The following is a 20435-nucleotide window of genomic DNA, read 5'->3' as shown; positions in this document are numbered from 1 at the left end:
TTTGCTTAGGGGGGGCTCAGAGCAAAGAAGTTTGAAGACCTCTGCGGCATCCTCAGGTCCCTGATCCAATAAAGACGCGTTATCCATCTTTGCACGCTTATGCACAAGAGCTGATGCTTCGACATTATAATCCCCTTTACTGCTTGTAAGGAAACTGGAAAGAGCCCATTCAGCAGCCCTGCAAATTGTCTACATTTTTCAACCCCCAGAATGAATTCTCAGCGGAAAATTCAATCTTGTATGTAAATCGAGTCATGCCATGGGCCAATTAATCATAATCTATCAGAATCCTGGTGAAAACCCACTGCTGCCCCCATTGCAGGCAGAGCATGGAGAACATGTGAAAGGGCAGCCGCGGCAGGAGGAAGAGAGGCGATTGCGCCTACTTATGGACAGGCAAATATCAAACCTCTTTTTGAGGCGTAAGTTGCTAAAGATTTTGGGGTGGAAATTTACTAAGCCATAGAGAAAGTAAACAAGCATTGGAAATGCAATAGGTCTCGCACCATTAGAGTTAGTGCTTTTAGAATTGTTTATGGGTTTTTTTTGTAAATGTTTAGCATTTTTGTTTCCTGTAGCCAATGGTAAAGTATTACAAATAAAAAAAGCCATAAACATTTCTAAAAGCTCTAACTGAAATGGTCTGAGAACTATTGCACTGTGTGAGGGAGGGTGAGGGTGAGTGAGGGAGGGTGAGGGTGAGTGAGGGTGAGTGAGGGTGAGTGAGGGTGAGTGAGGGTGAGGGTGAGTGAGGGTGAGTGAGGGTGAGGGGTTGAGGGTGAGTGAGGATGAGTGAGAGTGAGGGGTTGAGGGTGAGTGATGGTCAGGGTGAGGGTGAGTGAGGGGTTGAGGGTGAGTGAGGGGTTGAGGGTGAGTGATGGTCAGGGTGAGTGTGGGTGAGGGGTTGAGGGTGAGTGAGGGTGAGTGAGGGTGAGTTTGAGGGGTGGAGGGTGAGGGTGGGTGAGGGTGAGGGGTTGAGGGTGAGTGAGTGAGGGTGAGGGGTTGAGGGTGAGTGAGGGTGAGGGGTTGAGGGTGAGTGAGGTTGAGGGTGGTTGAGTGAGGGTGAGTGAGGGGTTGAGGGTGAGGGGTTGAGGGTGAGTGAGTGAGGGTGAGGGGTTGAGGGTGAGTGAGGATGAGTGAGAGTGAGGGTGAGTGAGGGGTTGAGGGTGAGGGGTTGAGGGTGAGTGAGGGTGAGGGGTTGAGGGTGAGTGAGGGTGAGGGTGAGTGAGGGTGAGTGAGGGTGAGGGTGAGTGAGGGTGAGTGAGGGGTTGAGGGTGAGGGGTTGAGGGTGAGGGGTTGAGGGTGAGTGAGGGTGAGTGAGGGTGAGGGGTTGAGGGTGAGTGAGGATGAGTGAGAGTGAGGGTGAGTGAGGGGTTGAGGGTGAGTGAGGGGTTGAGGGTGAGTGATGGTCAGGGTGAGTGAGGGTGAGTGAGGGTGAGTGAGGGTGAGTTTGAGGGGTTGAGGGTGAGGGTGGGTGAGGGTGAGGGGTTCCTCTCGGAAAAGCTAGCAAATGCCCCCTGGCCGCATGAGAACGACACAACGCTGTGGCCTCCACAGAGGGTGTTCCATACACACAACCACTTGCTGTAGTGCTTTGTCCACTTGTAACGGAATCTGGAGAAGGCCGGGGGCGAAATGTCAACAGAGGAAAGAAAGCAAACTCAACCTGGGGGCCGGAGCTGGAAGCCATTTTATTATCATAACACCCCTCTTAGCGCTGTATAGACAGATAAGACAGAAACGGGGCTCCAGTTACGAGACGCATGTCTTCAAAATTGCACCCATGACATTTTGTTCTAGTGTTCCTGGTGTTCGGTTCGTCTTACTCGGTGCTGTGATTGGACCATGGAGGCGGATATCCGGTGGCTGCAGGCGGAAGTGTGTTTCTTGCGGAGCCGGTGCAGAGAGGGATAGTATTTGCCGCACAATAGAGTGATCGACTGCCTGCAGGAACCGCAGCAGCATGTCCTTCCCAGCACCGGTCAGCAAGCCTTCATGTCCAGACAACCCTCGGCTATTTTTCGACGTAGAGGTCGGCGGGGAGCCTGGTGAGGCAATGTTTAGCCACGGAGAGTGGGAGGTGGATGAAAGGAGTTTACAGAGCCCGCCAGTTGCACGCGGTCTATGTCTCGCTGACCCTTTACAAGGAGTCATGCAATCCATTAAAGCATTAACTCCATCTAGACCTTACATGTGAGCTGCATTGAGTTAGTTGTTTTTCCTTTAAGGGAATTTAGTATGGCATTTCTTGTGAATCCCTTCCTGACCGACCCATTAAATATCTTAAGGTTTTGTAAGGGGTTCGCCGCCCCATCCGTTCACCCGCGTGGCTGGCTGCATGGTAACGCCCGTGGCCTAAAGCTTGTAATAGGTAACACGCTTTTACACATTTTACTTAGGAAAGCTGGGGTAATAATCGCAATGTGGCAACTATTTGTTTTTTATTTAGTAGCGTATATCGCGCCATGTACGGCACATTTCCTCCGTACGGGGGCTTTTGTATCGCATACTGCCCTGCTCCGTCTGTTACGGCCCTGCGGCGAATCGGGCTACACCCGACCGTTGTGTAACTATGGCGATGGGTGAAGCGCTGTAAAAGGAGGTAATTCGAGAAAAAAAAGAGAACGCTCATTGTTAGAAAACAAACCCTGATTAAAATAGGATAAACAACAAATAAGGGCCACCAGGCACAGCGATTTATTTAGGGCAGGTGGGCATAAATCCGCGCCATTCTCATTACACTGCCTGCTCACCTTCACCGTCAGGGAATGCAGGCTGGGAAATTGCTGCCAGAAGAGTGATGTGTTTTGGGTTACACGCAACCATGACTTTGTGGACACCGCTGCCCTTCCAATCTGAGTGACGCACGTGGCCGCGTCCATGAATGTCACGTCAGACTTGCACGACTGCCCCTGCTGCACCACGAGCTCTTGGTTTATTGAGTCACGTCGAAGATATAATTTTCTGTGCTGTTGTTTAAACCTGACCCAGGAGGGGGGAGGGGGAGGAGAAATGCGACATGGCGGGGAGGGGGCGGAGCGGGGGAGAGGGTGTGTGTGTTAGGAGGGCATTACACAAAGGCACCGGAAACAGGATCGATAATTGAACCTCCGAGAGCAGGTCTGTGCAGGGGAAGCTGCCTCGGGCTGGGAGTGCTAGGGGGAGGGGGCGCGGGGCAGATGGCTTTCATCTGTAGTCTGCACACGTGTTCCTTCAGAACCGAAAGCAGCGTCAGGAGGAAGAGCCCGCGTGGTTTCACTTTCAGGCTCCGCCGACCGGAGGGTGCAACGCCCGGGAGATGCCCCGGGTTCGGTGAGGCGCAACCAGGAAGCCGGGAAAAGGGAGCCAGGAAGTAGGAAACCGAGGATCCGGCGAGGGCAGAGACAAGAGGAAATCAGGGGACGATCGGGGGTGCAAGGGAAATCGGAACCCCGGCAGGAGAAGATCAGGAGCTAGGAAAAGATCGGGAGGCGGAGAGTTGAGGCAGGCAGGCAGGCATGGGAGGAGAGGAGGAGGGGGGAGGAGAGTAGGGGAGGCACGGCCTAGCGGCCGTGCAATCAAGTAGTGAGGGGGCGGAGTTGTGGGAAGGCTGAGAGAGAGAGTAGGCGGCTGGGTGCATGTGCACGCGCATTTAAGCTCAATGCGCATGCGCATTGAGCTTAAATTTATCGTGCACTGCAAGGAATCGCCACGATTCCTTGCAGTGTGGATAAAGAGCGGATAAGTGCCAATACTCTCGCCTTGCTCGATGCGCATGCGCATCGACAGGCGAGACCTAAAAATAGAGCAATAACAACTAACCTAATACTACAACTAGTACAGAATGCTGAGCTCCACTCAATATTACTGAGTGTGGTTCCAAGCCCATTTATGTCATATCCGGTTTTAGATTCTGCTTTTTTGGTCACAAATTCTACTGTTTGAAATTCAGGTGGAATCTATTACCAGAAAATCAGGCCAAACAGGCAGAAAATCTGCGAGTCATTTCCGGTGCGGAATCCCCCCTTTCTGGACATAACATTAATAATCACTTAGTAATGGGGCAATATCACCTGTTTTATTGGCAATGTCGGCTCTTTTATCGTCGTTTTTTTTACCTGCCTCAGAATGAAGGCAGTGATGTATTACTTAAACAGACTGCTTTCCCTGTTCATTTGTGCATTGTTTTTTAAAGCTTGCAAACCTAATTTTCATGATTTGGAAGAGCAGAAAGTCTAATGTGAGCAGACAGCATCATATCTCATAGCTTTTATAGCCTTGATTTAAAGTGCCGGGGCAGTTAACGTGGACCTCCAGGCACTACAGAGAGAGGCAAACCACCACCTGAGAGCTGAGGGCAGGGGCTGCCCTCAAGCCCACCTCCCTTAGGCTCCAACCAGCTCAGGGTGGCTGCGGTACTCTATGTGGGTGCTGGTGGTGGCTCTTCACTCGCCGTGACTCATAGCCAGAGAGAGAAAAGCTCGACAGGAGGAAGAGGAGGATGGGATAACAATGACAAATGGAGAAAGCAGAGATGAGAAAGAACCTGCAAGAGTGAGATAAAGAGACGTGAAATGTAGGGCAGCTGACGAATGAGGTTTGAGGTGGAATCAAGACAAGGCAGCCTTCGTTTTGGACAACTTCAGCATTCGGCAGAAACGTCGGCGAAGATTAACTTTGGGCTCCTGCACTTTTGTTTTTACCACTCAAGCAATGGTCGTATGAAAGTCCACATAGTCCTGGGTTATCAGAGGGGTTAGCTCGCCAAACAACACTGACTAGCCTCCTTCGCCCACTTCTAAATTGCGAGGCTATCTGAAGGTGGAGCTGGTGGGCAATATCTAGAACGAGCAGGTCCGGGAAGTGGCAGAACAAATTTGAAATCATTATCCATATGTCAAGAGTTATGCAAAAGAGTTGACTTGAAAAGTCCTCTGCAGTTTCCGGTCTACAAGATATAGAAAAAAGCAAACTGTCATCATCTCACTGTACCAAAGGAAAAACTGTGGGTACAGATCCTGGACCTCATCAGAGTCACACCAGGAAGAACCAACTTGGTTTCCTTCTTCCCAACAAAAATCCACTGGATTCAAGCTAGCCTGGCTGATGAGGGGTGTTACCCTGAAACGGGTCCCAGGATGCTTTTTTCTGGTCCAGGAAAGACCTGGTTTGGCAGTTCGTGTCAGGAGTTGAACAGATGCGCCTACTATGTTATCACAATTTGGACTACATCTCCCAGCATTCTTGTGTGAAGTGGGAGGAGCATAATCTATAAAGGTCAGCAAGAGTGCACAGGAAGTGCGCGTAATTCTGACTTGGTCTTGGTGTTGGTCCGGCTGGATCGACTTCTGTTACTCTGTTCTGATTAAGGACTCACGCTGTTCGAGCGTCTTCCCCTGTGATTTCCCCTAGTGTTCGCGCTGAAGTGCCTTGGATTGTCGGGGGTCGCGCTGTTGGAAACGCCGCCACCCGGATTGCCCAGTTGTTGTGTGGCCGCTGACATACGCGCTTGGATTGCCGGGGGCCGCACTGTTGCAAGCGCCGCTACCCGGATAGCCCAGCTGTTGTGTGGGCGCTGACGTAAGCGCCTTCGATCTCCGAGGGCCGCACCGGTTGAAGCGCTGCCACCCGGATTGCCCGTAAGTGCTGAGGACTATCGGACACCGCGCTGAGGTAAGCGCCGACACCCGAAGAGTTTTGCGACTTTCGCGCTGTTTGTTAAGCGCTTCAAGGTCACACTGGAATTAGCTCTTCCAGAGAATCTCGTTATTTTTGGTGACCTAGTTCTGACCTATTGTTTATGGATCAACCCTTCCCAAGGACTATGGGTTTATTATTTTCGTATGTCATGAAACCTGCATGGAACTGATGCGGTTATTTCATTGGTGTTCTGAGTTCCATTCCAGATTATATTTCCTTGCTGTCCCTATCCTTCTGCGGGCAGGTTTACTGAGCTGGTTTGGGCCATTCCTTGCTTCTATGACAGTAACCTATTCGGGTATGTATGAGTGTAACACAAGTGAGTTTTGGCTGATAGTTGGTGTGATCATATTAGAGTATAAGAATATAGCGCCTTGTAATTACACTTTGTTCTTTTGTTACAGGTATCCCTCTCCCAGCTGCTCCTTCCCTAAACCCTTTTTCCCCTCACCTGATTGCCTCATTACTCTGTGTGAAGTGTCCAGAGTTGGGGACGTCGGGAGGTGGACCCCTTTGTGCATCATACCGAATCCAGGAAGCGGACGTGGATCTAACAGTTCGGGCTGGACTGTTCCCATGAGGCACAGGGTCAAGACTGATTTGCATATGTCTGGGTCTCAACTGGGGTGGCAAAGTGAGCTAAAGAGTGATGAAGAATTCAACCCAGATCTGTGACTGGGGGTGAGTGTCTGAAAAGGTTCAGCGCTCCGTCCGTCATCTCCTTGTGTTTGCTTCTTTAAGAAAAGCCAAGAAATCTGACCCAGGGTGAATAACGGGGAACATCTCCTCCAAGAAATAGAGTGATCCCCCCTCAGGATGAGAAGCATCATTAGCACTACAGCAATAAGAAGAGGACCGCCCAGGGCTAAGATGGACGGGGCTGCTCCCAAGAAGGAGAAGTACAGTGGTCTTCGTCCATGACTGAGAAGCTTTGCGTATTCTCGAGGAATGAAGCAAGTGAGAGTGAGAAGCGGGGGGATCCTTCCAAGATGGGGTTGCATGGGCGCCGTTTCTATGACAGAGAAGTGGGGTGTAAGCTCCAGGAATGTGACACAAGGGGTGAGATACTCCCAGGACCCAGAGGCCAGGCAAGAGGATCCTTCTCCATGACTGAGTAGTGAGGGGGTCCTCCACGATCGAGAAACAAAGTAGTCTTTCTCCATAACTGAGAAGCCTTTGCACAGAGTGGATCTGGCCATTGTTATTCGCCCTGGACTGCGAAGCAGGGTAGACCTCCTAAGAGAGAGAAGCACGGTATCCCCTCCCATGAAGGAGAAGCAAAGAGACTTTACAAGGTCTGAGAATGAAGGAGATATTCTTCATCGTGACTGAGGAGCAGGTAGGACAATCCAGGAATGAGAAACAAGGGTTGGGGTTTATACCAAGTCTGAGAAGCAGGGGGGGCTCCCTGGAGTCATGCTTCACCTCCATGGCTGAGAAGAAAGGTGATCTTTCTGGGACCAAGAAGAAAGAGGGTGTTTCTTCAACAGTGGCTGAGAAGAAGGGTCGACACTCCAGGAATGAGAAGCAACAGAACGGACTGAGAAGTGAGAGGGCCTCTCGAAACTGAGATTTGGGATGCTTAACATTGATGACTTAGAAGCCAGGTGATCGATCTTTCTTCGTCACTAAGAAGCGTATATGCCCTAAGAATGCGAAGCAGGGACCCTCCCAAGATGTAGGAGCAAGGTGTATCCTCTAGCAATGAGAAGCATGGCGGTCCTCTCAGGGCTGAGAAGCAAGGTAGTCTTGCATCATGTCCAAAAAGATCAGACCGCCCCAACTAATATGTACAAATAATATCCTCAGCTATGTTGCCAGGTTTCACATTAAATCTTCATTCAAACTTAATGCACAGACTCCATTTCCTTTTTCTTTAAAATGTTCTTTTTTATTCAAATCTACTCTTTCTTATTTTAATAAAAGAGTTTCTTCATAAGTAGCCGAAAATAGCTAACGCGTTTCGTCTCCTTCATGAGACTTCTTCAGGGCTTATTGATTAGGCTCCTATTTCAAGACTGAGCTGCAGAGAACATGTCCCAGGATTGAGAAGCAGGAACCCTCACAGAATGTAGACACAAGATGTACCCTTTAGGGAGAAGCAAGGGACCACAGAGGACTGACAAGCATGGTGGTCCTCCCAGTATAGAGAGGCACATGAGCCACCTCCATGGTGGAGAAGCAGGGCTGGAACGAGATGCGAAGGGGCAGGGGCCGTCAGGGACTCAGCACAAAGGGAAGCTCATAAGAGAATTCTGGTGAAGCAGGGTGGACACTCCAGTTTCGAGAAGCAAGGGTTCATCCCAAGACTGTGAATCGAAGAAGTCTTCCACCTTTACTGGGAAACAAATAGTACCGTCCCGGCATGAGAAGCAGGGGCGGAAGTCGTGCTGGAAATGAGATACGTGGTCCATCCACCATGACTGAGTGCCAGGGCGTGCCCTCCAAAGATGGGAACAAAAAACAATGTTCTTTCCAGCATAGGGAAGCAGACTACACACAAACACACACACTGAAAGGTACACAGACACACACTGAAAAGTACACACACACCAATACACACTGAACGATAAACACACACATACACTGAAACTTTGAAAGGTATGCAGACACACACTGAAAAGTACACACACACCACCCACACAAACACACTGACACACACACCAATACACACTGAAAAGTACACACACACCACCCACACAAACACACTGACACGCACACCAATACACACTGAAAAGTACACATGCATGCACACGCACACACACATTGAAAGGTACACAGACACACACTGAAATGTACACACACACACACACGCACCAATACACATTAAAAAGTACACACACACACACACACTGCAAAGTACATACACACACACACTGAAAAACACGCACCCTCACTGAAAAGTTTGGATGTATTTTCCCAGGGCTGAGAAGCATGGTTACAGCCCACAAAACTTTGAAGCAGAGCGCGCTTCGCCGCCCCTCCCTCTCTCCCACATTTCCCTCCACTATGAAGCAGGGGCGTCCCTGTCATTGTGGGGTTCTTAACGCTTCCACAGATAGGATAAAAATAAACGGTATTTTTTATTCTGAAAGCCTCGCTATTTTCCCCGTGTTCCTGAGGTGAGCTCCCCGGCGCTGTCAGTCCTCGCCCCCCGCCCCCCACGGGCGCTCCTCTGCGCTGTAATTAATAGGGCTGTGCCCCCGTGCGCTGACTCACCTGCGATATTTGTTCGGTTTTTAAACAGAAGCTTTTAATTCCGCACGTCCTGCGGGAAGGGGCGCGGGGGGAATGCGAGACCGTCTTTAAGATGCCGACGGAGGGCGCCCATCGCCGTGCAACAGGTGGCTGGAGAGGGGGGCGCGCGGGGAGAGGGTATGGGGGTGGATCCTGGGAGGAACAGCTGTGGGAGAACCTCTGAAGACACTGCCAGGGAGATACTGCTTGGGGAGAGAACAGCTGGAAGAGGGACTCCGAAGATACTGCCTGGGAGAGCAGCTGGAAGAACCTCCGAAGAGACTACCTGGGGAGAACAGCTGGAAGAGGGACTCCGAAGATACTGCCTGTGAGAGCAGCTGGGAGAGGGTCACTGAAGATACTGCCTGTGAGAGCAGCAGGGAGAGGGTTACTGAAGATACTGCCTGGGAGACCAGCGGAGAGAGGGTCACTGAAGATACTGCCTGGGAGAGCAGCTGAGAGAGGGTCACTGAAGATACTGCCTGGGAGAGCAGCTGGGAGAGGGTTATTGAAGATACTGCCTGGGAGAGCAGCTGGGAGAGGGACTCTGAAGATACTGCCTGGGAGAGCAGCTGAGAGAGGGTCACTGAAGATACTGCCTGGGAGAGCAGCTGGGAAAGGGACTTTTAAGATACTGCCTGGGAGAGCAGCTGAGAGAGGGTCACTGAAGATACTGCCTGGGAGAGCAGCTGAGAGAGGGTCACTGAAGATACTGCCTGTGAGAGCAGCTGAGAGAGAGAGTCACTGAAGATACTGCCTGGGAGAGCAGCTGAGAGGGTCTTTGAAGACATTGCCTGTGACAGCATATGCAAGAGGGACTCTGATAATACTGCCTGGGGAGAGGATCTGGAAGAGCAGCTGGAATAGGGTCTCATCGGATACTGTCTAAGTTCGAGCATCTGGAAGGGGGTCCCTGGAGGTACTGCCTGCTAAAACAAAATCTCAGAGGATACAGTCTGGGGGAACAGTTGGAACAGGATCTCTGAAGATACTGCCTGAGGGAGCAGCTGGAAGAGGGTCCCTGAGGATTGGGCTGGAGTAGAGCAGCTGGAAGAGGGTCCCTGAGGATTGGGCTGGAGGAGAGCAGCTGGAAGAGGGTCTCTGTGGGCACAGCCGAGAAGAGAGCTCGGACACTGTGCGTGGGTGGAACAGCTGCAAGGGAACCTCTGAGGAAACTGCTGGGTAGAAAAGTGGGTGTCTCCATGGAGAGCACCTCGACCAGAACCTCTTAGAATACTGCCCGGGGCTCATAAACGGGGACGGATCCACCAGGGCACTGCGCGGGAAAGCAGATGTTAATGGAGCACAGGTCAATCCAGCTGTGGAGCAGCTTGGGAGAGCCTTTGAAAAGACTGCCCTAGGGATCCAGTGGGAGGGTCTGTGAAGACACCGCCTGGAGAGAGAGAACTCCATAGCAGCGTTGGAGACATCAGCCTGGGGAGGATAATACCAGCAGAGAGATGCTATGGTTATGAGAAGAGTCTCACAGTTGATGCTACCTGCGAGAGCTGCTAGGAGAACATCTCAGAAGGTACTCCCTGAGACAGCTGCTGGTCTCTCAGGACCTGCCTAAAACGGGAGCTGCCTGAGACACTCTGGGAGGGCTGCTCAGAGAGGACCACCACTGGATAACACCTGGGTGAGGCGGAGGGAGAACCTCTAAGGAAGTGACGGAGAAAGCTGCTAGATGACCCACTCTGGATACTGCCTGGAAGAGCTGCTAAGAGACGATCCCAAAAAATACTACCTGAGAGAAGGTAAGTGAAAATACAGTCTAAGGTGGGGTAGACCATGGCGGGAGACTGCCCGGGGGTGCTGCGGAGGGAAGTTCTTTCATGATACTCTGAGAAAGATCCCAGGTAAGGCTGCTGAGAGGGATCACCATGGGATACTGCCTGGGAGGGCTGCTGAGAGAGGATTCCTTTAGGAGACTGCTGAGGAGGGATCTCTAATGATACTCCCTGAGGGAGATAATAAGTGAACAAGTCTAAGGGTACTGCTAGGACGAGCTGCTGAGAGGGCTCCTCATGGGATCCTGCCTGGGAGGGCTGCTGAAGGTGGATCTCTTTCGGATACTGCTTGAGAGCGCTGCTGAGAAGGGATCGCTAATGATGTTGTCTAAAGGAGATCTTGAGTGACAAAGTCTAAGCGCAGTGGCTGGAGAGCTGCTGAGAGAGGATCTCCATGGATACTTCTTGGTAGGGCTGCTGAGAGAGGATCCCTATGGGACAATGCCTGAGAGGGCTGCTGAGAGAGAATCTTGCTTGAGGGGGATAACTAGTGAAGAAGTCTAAGGGTACTGCTTGGAGGAGCTGCTGAGAGGGGATCTCCATGGCATACTATTTGTGAGGGCTGCTGAGAGAAGATATTTTAGGGTACTGCTTGAGGGATCTGCTGACAAGGGATCGCTATGATACTGTCTGAGGGAGATATTGAGTGACACATTCGAAGGGGACTGCCTGGGAGAGCTGCTGAGAGAGGATCTCCGTCGTATACGGCCTGAAAGAGCTGCTTAGTAGGGATCTCTAATGATACTGTCTGAGGGAAATAGTGAGTGCATGACGAGGTCGAAAGGTACTGGCTGGAAGAGCTGCTGATTGAGGCTCTCCATGGAAACTGCCGGGGAGTGCTGCTGAGACAAGTTCTTCATGAGAGACTACCTGAGGGGGCTGCCGAGACAGGATCTTCATAGGAGACTGCCTGAGGGGGCTGCTGGGACAGGATCTTCATAGGAGACTGCCTGAGGGGGCTGCTGAGACAAGTTCTTCATGAGAGACTACCTGAGGGGGCTGCCGAGACAGGATCTTCATAGGAGACTGCCTGAGGGGGCTGCCGAGACAGGATCTTCATAGGAGACTGCCTGTGAGTGCTGCTGAGACAGGATCTTCATATGACACTGCCTGAGGGGGCTGCTGAGACAGGATCTTCATAGGAGACTGCCTGATGGGGCTGCTGAGAGAGGATCTTCATAGGAGACTGCCTGAGGGGGCTGCTGAGACAGGATCTTCATAGGAGACTGCCTGAGGGGGCTGCTGAGAGAGGATCTTCATGGGAGACTACCTGAGGGGGCTGCTGAGACAGGATCTTCATAGGAGACTGCCTGAGGGGGCTGCCGAGACAGGATCTTCATAGGAGACTGCCTGAGGGGGCTGCCGAGACAGGATCTTCATAGGAGACTGCCTGAGGGGGCTGCTGAGACAGGATCTTCATAGAAGACTGCCTGAGGGGGCTGCCGAGACAGGATCTTCATATGACACTGCCTGAGGGGGCTGCTGAGACAGGATCTTCATAGGAGACTGCCTGAGGGGGCTGCTGAGACAGGATCTTCATAGGAGACTGCCTGAGGGGGCTGCTGAGAGAGGATCTTCATAGGAGACTGCCTGAGGGGGCTGCTGAGAGAGGATCTTCATAGGAGACTGCCTGAGGGGGCTGCTGAGAGAGGATCTTCATAGGAGACTGCCTGAGGGGGCTGCTGGGACAGGATCTTTATAGGAGATTGCCTGGGAGTGCTGCTGAGACAGGATCTTCATAGGAGACTACCTGGGGGTGCTGCTGAGACAGGATCTTCATAGGAGACTACCTGGGGGTGCTGCTGAGACAGGATAGCTCAGAATTCCATGTATGCCGGCTGCTGGGTAAAGGACTCTGGTGATATTTATTAACCAGTACTGCGATGAGGCTAGGCGGTTAATGCCTGGGGGAGCTGCTGAGAGGGTATCCTTAGTGACCACTGCCCGAGAATGCTGCTGAGTGACTGAGCTTCCTGAATACTACCTGAGACAGCTGCTGAACCCCCTTCAGGGGGGAGAGGGGGGGGGGGGCTCCAGAGATTACTATCCGGGGGAGCTGCTGCGAGAGTTCCTGATGGTACTCACCAGAAGAACCTGGTAGTTGTATTATATTATATTGTATTGTAATTGCATTTATATGACGAGGCGTCGAGGCGCTTTTTCGCTGCTAGTCCAGCACCCATAAAGGATTAGCAATGCTGCCAGAGGGGTATCTCTGGGAAGGGAGTGCACGAGGGATGTTCGCTGCTGTGACTGTCAGACCCCTGTGAAGACCCCGCCTGACCCTGACAGACGGCGCCAGCAGCCGGGCACTGCGCGTACCTCCGTGCTGCGCGGGGGCTCGTGAGGGAGATTGAGTTTCATTCCGTCTTCAAGTGAGGTACAGGGAATGAGTGGGAAAAAGTGAATGTGTTCTTGTGTAATGTGACTGCGGCTCATGTAAAGCGCGCAAATGCCTTCGCCTCACGTTCGCGCTATATGGAACAAGACGGAATACAAAAATGTGAATACCATAGGCACACGTTGTCTGGTGGTGGAGGGGTGCGGCTCAGGGGCGGGAGGTTGTCGGGTTAAAACATCTCCTCGTGCTACAGACCCCGCGCATCCGAGTGCGGAGTAGCGATGGAGAGTTTAAATGCTGAGTTATAAATGGTGTCTTCGCCCCCTGGACCCCCCCCCCCACCGGGTTAGCGTTCCGGCAGCACCGCGGTAAGTAGTGTCGCGCATACCCGAGTGGGCCGGCCAAGAGCGCCGGGAACTGCAGGGTCTGCAAGGAAACTTTGAAGAGGGCGCGGCGGAGGGGTGCGGCGTCCGCAGCAGGGATGAGGGGCCGGGGGGAGGGGGGGGGGGCTGTCTTCGAAAGGAAACCTCGTTCGACAGAGAAAACTTGTGTGAAACAACAGATGCTTCCGCGCAGGGAGCGTCCGGAGGGGCTGGGGGCGGAATGTGGACCCCGGAAGGAGGAAGGGGCAATCCGGGCCATCAGGGGCATACCGCCCCCCCCCCATATTCTTCAAGGCCCCCGACTCACATAAAGTCCATGATATGTTGGAGAATAAAGGGGGCCTCGTCACAGTCTGCGCGGGCGGTGGGACTAACAACACTCGGCGTTACGCCCCCGTGAGGCTTTCGGGTTGTGCGGCCATCATTGTGCAGCATGTGCAGTGGCACCGGAGTTCTGGAGGGCCCACTAGACCCTGATTATAAGGATATTTTTGGTACACAACTAGTAGTGAGAGCAGCTTATATCTTTGCTTTCACTGGGGCCGTTGGCACACTTGATACGCCACTACTGCGCAGAGAGCTGCGCCACTCTCTGCCCAAGGCTTACTACGCGCTCCCTGCTGCTCGCTGGAGTGACGGCTCACTGACTCCCACAGTGTGCTGTTGGGCCGGCATGGGTTCAATCCAGTCATGCTAATCTTTTCACTGACTCTCACTGCGGGGCAGATTTAGAACACCCTCCCTGCTGATGCTGGTGATTGTGTAACAGCTCCCTGACCCTGTCACTTCTTGTTAGGCCTATCACGTGCTCACTTTTCACACTCGCGATGTGTAACTGCTCACGGACTGTCACTATGTGGTAAAATTATGCGCGCGCTGTTCACGCTATTGGTGCGTTATTTATAGCCCACTTACTCTGCCACAGTGTGTTCGGCTTATCGTGTGCTCACTGTTCACACTAGCGATGTGTAACGGCTCGCTTACTCACTCACCATGTGTCAGGCTCATTATTTGCTCGCTGCACTAGTGATGTGAAACGGCTCACCGACTCCGTCACTACGTGTTAGCCTCATCGTGTGCTCACTGTTCACGCTAGTGGCGTGTAACCGCTCACTGCCTGTCTCACTAGGTGTCAGGCTTATCTCGTGCTCGTGTCACTGTTCACACTCGCGACGTGTCACTCACTGCCTTGCCTCTCTGTGCCAGGCTTTCCGTGAGATTGCCGCTGTGTTGGGCTTCGTTTCTGCTCTCTTCTCACAGCAATGACGGGTAGCTACTCACGGATGCTGCCACTACCTCTTAGACTTGGAGTCTCACTCACTGGTCACACTGGTGATGTGCAGTGGCGTACAGAAGGATTGCTCACTTTCTCTGCTCACTGTGCATACTTTTCTGTTCTGTACTAGCGCCAGGACGCCCCTTTGCTGGGGCATCTGTGCGCGTAATAAATCCGGATAACATAATATAACATAGTGCTGCGTAACAGCCCCTGCCCTGGAGGCTGCTTCACCACTGCCCACAAGTAGGTGAGTTGCACACTTTGTTGTTCGAGACGTCTACTCTGATAACGCACCCATGGATTTGAAATGGTAAATGAAGTACTTTGTATTGTGGAATTATTATAGCGCCTATCACACCTACTAGGGGCGCCGAAGCGCATGCCTACCCGGTTTGAATGCAACATTGTGTGGGGCTTGTGCTTGGAAGTATGTTGTCTTTATTTTGGCCCTGTGTGAGAAGTGTTTTCGTGTCTTGCTTGAGGACCAAGTTTGGGATGCAGCGCTTAGAAGCACGATGGATGAAGTGTGAGAGACAGGCGCCCACTCTTCTGGAAGCGCTGCTCGCCTCCTCAGATCCCTCGACCCCCTGCAGCGGTGGACTTCAGAATAACTCAATACCAGCAGCGAGAAAGACATATAGGTACAAGATTGGGTACCTCCAGATAATGTGCGTTTTGAGACAAGTGTACATTCTGCCCAGGAACGTACAAAAAAGAGGGACGTAAAAACATGCAGGTGGGAGATGCGTGGAGACAAATGCGTAGTTCTGTGAGTGCGAAATCGGCCCTAATGCTTTGAATTAGTTTCCACGAGCACCAGATCACATTAAACAAAGTCAGATTCGTGTTCGTTTGTTAAGGCGAGTTTAAGTGATTTGCACAGAACCACAAGATGTTGAGCCGACGCTGGGACTCAAACCTTGTTCAAAAACCGGAAGCTCTGACTGTTTGGCCACATCTCCCTCTGCTGGGCTGAATGGTACCATATTGTTTTTTGCAGTGTTAAATAGCGCGAACTCGACCCAACGGTATCGGAGCGCTTTACTTGAGTACCAGTTACATTACACGAGGACACATCCATTTTTTGCTAGGCACCGGGAAGTTTAAGTGATTTGCCCAGAATCACAGGATTTTAAAGCCGACGCTGGGACTCCAGCCCGGTTCCCCAGTTCCAAAGTCAGCAGTTGAAGTTCTAGCCGTTAGGCCACACCCGTGTTGTCAGAAACAATCGTCGTCCTTTTCTGAACACCCAACATCGTTTAGTCTTCGGTGAAATGTTTCCAAGGAGCGCGGAGCCTACGGAATAGAGGCCTTTTTAGAGTATTTGATTAAATTGAGCAAACTTCACTGTTGATATATTTGGAGAAATCTGTTGGGTGATAAAAGGAACTGGACAAATCAATGTTTTTTTAAATAAATACACAAAAAAGTCACAACCTTGTATTGAGCGGGATTTATTTATAAGTAAGTGGTGGGCGGAGGTGTAGCGGTGAGCATTTTAAATATAAGAAGGTCCTGAGCCTTTGGGCCAACCATCCGGCAGACACAGCCAGTTAGTGTCAGGCAACCGAGCTGTTTACATCTGTGTCTAGTTACAGGCAGAGTCAAAGGTCACAGCTCGGGCACTGAGAGATCAGGTAAAGTGGGCACTGGAGTATAGATAAAGTCCGATACCGAGATTCAGCTAGAGTCAGGCACTGAGGGCTCAGTTAAAGGCAAATGTCGAGAGCCGTGTTAGAGTCAGGCACCAAGAGCTCAGGTGAGGGCAGATATCGAGAGCCGTGTTAGAGTCAGGCACCGGGGGCTCAGGTAGAGTCAGGCACCGAGAGCTCAGGTGAGGGCAGATATCGAGAGCCCTGATAGTCAGGCACCGAGGGCTCAGGTAGAGTCAGGCACTGAGAGCTCAGGTGAGGGCAGATATCGAGAGCCCTGATAGAGTCAGGCACCAAGAGCTCAGGTGAGAGCAGATATCGAGAGCCCTGTTAGAGTCAGGCACCGGGGGCTCAGGTAGAGTCAGGCACCGAGCGCTCAGGTAAGGGCAGATATCGAGAGCCCTGATAGAGTCAGGCACCGAGGGCTCAGGTAGAGTCAGGCACCGAGAGCTCAGGTGAGGGCAGATATCGAGAGCCCTGTTAGAGTCAGGCACCGGGGGCTCAAGTAGAGTCAGGCACCGAGCGCTCAGGTAAGGGCAGATATCGAGAGCCCTGATAGAGTCAGGCACCGAGGGCTCAGGTAGAGTTAGGCACCGAGAGCTCAGGTGAGGGCAGATATCGAGATCCCTGTTAGAGTCAGGCAACGAGGGCTCTGATAGAGTCAGGCACTGAGATCTCAGGTGAGGGCAGATATCGAGAGCCCTGTTAGAGTCAGGCACCGATGGCTCAGGTAGAGTCAGGCACAGAGAGCTCAGGTGAGGGCAGATATCGAGAGCCCTGTTAGAGTCAGGCACCGAGGGCTCTGATAGAGTCAGGCACTGAGATCTCAGGTGAGGGCAGATATCGAGAGCCCTGTTAGAGTCAGGCACCGATGGCTCAGGTAGAGTCAGGCACAGAGAGCTCAGGTGAGGGCAGATATCGAGAGCCCTGTTAGAGTCAGGCACAAAGGGCTCAGGTAGAGTCAGGCACAGAGAGCTCAGGTGAGGGCAGATATCGAGAGCCCTATTAGAGTCAGGCACCGACTGCTCTGGTAGAATCAGGCACCGAGAGCTCAGGTGAGGGCAGATATCAAGAGCCCTGTTAGAGTCAGGCACCCAGGGCTCAGGTAGAGTCAGGAACCGAGAGCTCAGGTGAGGGCAGACATCACTCAATCAGGGAATTGTGAATTGTGAAGTGTGATACTCACCCGTAAGGGTCTCAAGGCGGTGGGAAGGTGGGGTGGGGGGGAACTGCAGCTCCGGTCAGTCGAAGAGCCAGGTCTTGAGGGCTTCCTGAAGATGTGGAGAGTGGGGGAGCGTCTGATGTTGATCAGGAGCTGGTTCCAGGTCTTAGCCACAATGTCGGAGAAGGCTCTTCCACCTGTTCTGGCTCTATGGATGCGTGGGGTTTTTACGAGAGCGAGGTCGGCGGATCAGAAGTTTCTATTGGGTGCGTGGAAGGCAATTTGTTTGTTGAGATATTGTGGTCTGGTGTTGTGGAGACATTTGTATGCGTGGGTGAGTATCTTGAAGGTTACTCTCTTCTCGACGGGGAGCCAGTGGAGGTCTCGCAGGTGTTGGGTGATGTGTTCGTGTCGAAGGATGCCGAGGACGAGTCTGGCTGCTGTTTTCTGTATGGTCTAGAGCTTGCAGAGCAGAGATTTGTTGATCCCGGCGTAGAGGGTGTTTCCGCAGTTCAGTCTGCTTGTTATGAGTGCATGGGTGACGGTCTTTCTTGATTCGGGGGGATCTATTTGAAGGTATTGTGAAGGATGCGGAGGGTGTTGAATCAGGTGGAGGCGACGGCGTTGATCTGTCAGGTCATGGAGAGGGAGGAGTCGAGTATGATGCCGAGGTTCCGGGCATGGTCCATGGGGGTGCGGGGCTGCCCACTGTCATAAATGCTCCGTCCCTGCTGCAGTCAGCGGAAGGGGTGGAGCTCCGCCCACATAAATTACCCTGTCTGGACGGGAAGGACGCTCTGCGTTCTAGCTCTTGCGAGCGTTTCCTTCCCATCCGGGGTACTCAGCGGCATTTCCGGGTCACAGCTCCTCGCGTCCTTCTCCCCGGCACCTGGGTCCTCGCGTCGGGCACTCCTAATCGCCCGTACGCTTTGGCACAGCATTTCTCGGTGGGCCCTCTCCTCTGCCCCAACGCTTCGGCACAGCATTCCTCGTGGGGTCTCTCTTGTATAAAAGCAAAAGAACAACCAAAGAATAATTTCTATGGTGGTAACATGCTTGCATGAATGAAAGGCGTTTGCAAATGTTACAAAGCATACTTATCTAAAGGGGTCCTTGTGGCAGATATGAGCATCTGCATTTTCTTTGTTGGCATATTTCTTGTTTAAATGAAATCCTTGCATTGTGCCCTACGAACTCCTGAAGTTAAGGAGATACATTATATTCAATGATTTCTGGCTGTATAAAATATGGTAATCTGCATTATAAACTCCTTAAGTAAAGGATTTACCATACATTTAGTCCTTCTTGGCAGCTTGAATGCTCAACAGTAAGTACTACGCACTCCTGAGATTTAAGGAGACAAGGTGGGTTTAGCCTGCACCTTTTTGCATATTTTGTTCTTTATCCCTGGCTGTACCGAGAGTCAGCCTTGGTTATATTTTGGGCTAAATTCTATTTTCACTAGGATGCCTACACCGGTAAGCAGCAATACATAAAGTGTGTTTTTTATGTGTGCCGTTTTGAGCGCAACTTTACGGAATATATGAACTGTGTTGGATGGGTTTGCAAAGTACTGTCTAATGTACAGTGTTGAAAATGCTTGCCATATTGTAACTAGGGAGGTGCTGTTGTGAGAACAGTGATACTCAGCTATATGGTGTATCTATACTATGATGCTACATGGGATGTGTTATCGCTAATAATTTCTCTTTGATGCATATTCAAGATATTGAGATGTTCTGCACGCTAAGATCCAGTGGGGGCCGATGCAAATATTCAGTGGTAGGGCGGGTGGAGGGGGTACGAGGGGAGTGCGGGTGACGTGCTGCAATAATAAACACATACAAATAAAAACGTACCTGAAGCTGCTTCTGCCGCCTCACACCTCGGTGCTCCTTTCTGGTCCCAGCAGACACTGGGACAGCATCAGAGACTCCCTGTGCAACCCTCCTCTACTCTCACGTAGGATGAGAGCAGCGCCGGGATTGGCCTGAGCGGGCTTGTTTAATGCTCGCTCAGGCACAGGGAGTCTGTGCTATTTCTCCAACCTGGCTGTGCAATACAGCTGGGTTGGAGAAACCTAACCGCACATGTCTGTTTGGCTGGCTTAAGACGGCCGACCACACAGCCATGCACAGTTAGTGGTGCATATCACTCCCCGCTATTGCCATGGCCTGGCCCCGCCCCTCTTGACACACGCTGGCTCAGCCAGCAGCTGAAAAATAAAACAATAATAAAATATATATTTTTTTCAGCTGCTTCCTCTGAGCCAGTGGGGCGATGCTTCTCCGCCATTGTGGAGGAGCCGCCGCTACTAAGATCTGCTTTGGTTATAGAGTGGTCCCTTGTGATGCACAGGGGAATTGAAACATGTCGACATCTAAAAAGCACTAACCTAGGCCGAGTGGCAGCAGAGCACTGTGTGTGCTTGCACCAACACGCTCAATAAGGACAGACCCAAAATTAAGATGGTGAACATGTTCAAGGCGGGGATGCTGTAACATGAGACACATGGTGCTAAAAATGTGAAATAACATTTGACGCAGCCAAGTTAGTGTCTAGAACATGAGCGATGCATCTTTTTGAAGCTATGGCTAGTGGTTGCTACTGACCACTTACACCCAGTAAGCAGGAGAAGAATTGGGAGAGCACTTTTGTGGAAAACTTGAGCATAAACCAATCAACCTTTTGGAGGCCAACATTCCACCCATTTATCCTCAGTCTTCTCGAGCTCTCAAAGTCGAGGGGCCTCAACTTGGGCAGACCCTAGTCTGTTCGGATTATACAGCTGAATATCGAAGAGAGAAATATCGTCATATAAGAATATCATGGGCAAAATATCAAAGACCAAAAAAAATCGAAAGGTATGTGGAAGTAGAGGAGGTAAAGATTTACTATTCTTAACTTCATAC

General features: G+C 51.6%; 1 protein-coding gene across 2 annotated transcripts in view; it reads left to right on the top strand.

The window, feature by feature from the left end:
- The first annotated feature begins 9094 nt into the window (after positions 1-9094).
- The window catches only part of CTXN1 (cortexin 1), a 137864-nt gene continuing 126523 nt past the window's right edge, over positions 9095-20435 (top strand). Inside the window, exon 1 of one of the 2 annotated variants that reach the window (XM_086947306.1) lies at positions 9095-10673. The gene's annotated coding sequence lies outside the window, so the exon portion shown is untranslated. The remainder of the gene's footprint in view (positions 10674-20435) is intronic. The other variant, XM_086947305.1, reaches the window with a different exon arrangement.

The sequence above is a fragment of the Lissotriton vulgaris genome, chromosome 12, assembly GCF_964263255.1.
Source record: "Lissotriton vulgaris chromosome 12, aLisVul1.2, whole genome shotgun sequence".
Classification (NCBI taxonomy): Eukaryota; Metazoa; Chordata; class Amphibia; order Caudata; family Salamandridae; genus Lissotriton; species Lissotriton vulgaris.
The sequence above is the reverse complement of the archived record's forward strand: the minus strand, read 5'-3'. Positions and strand labels throughout refer to the sequence as shown.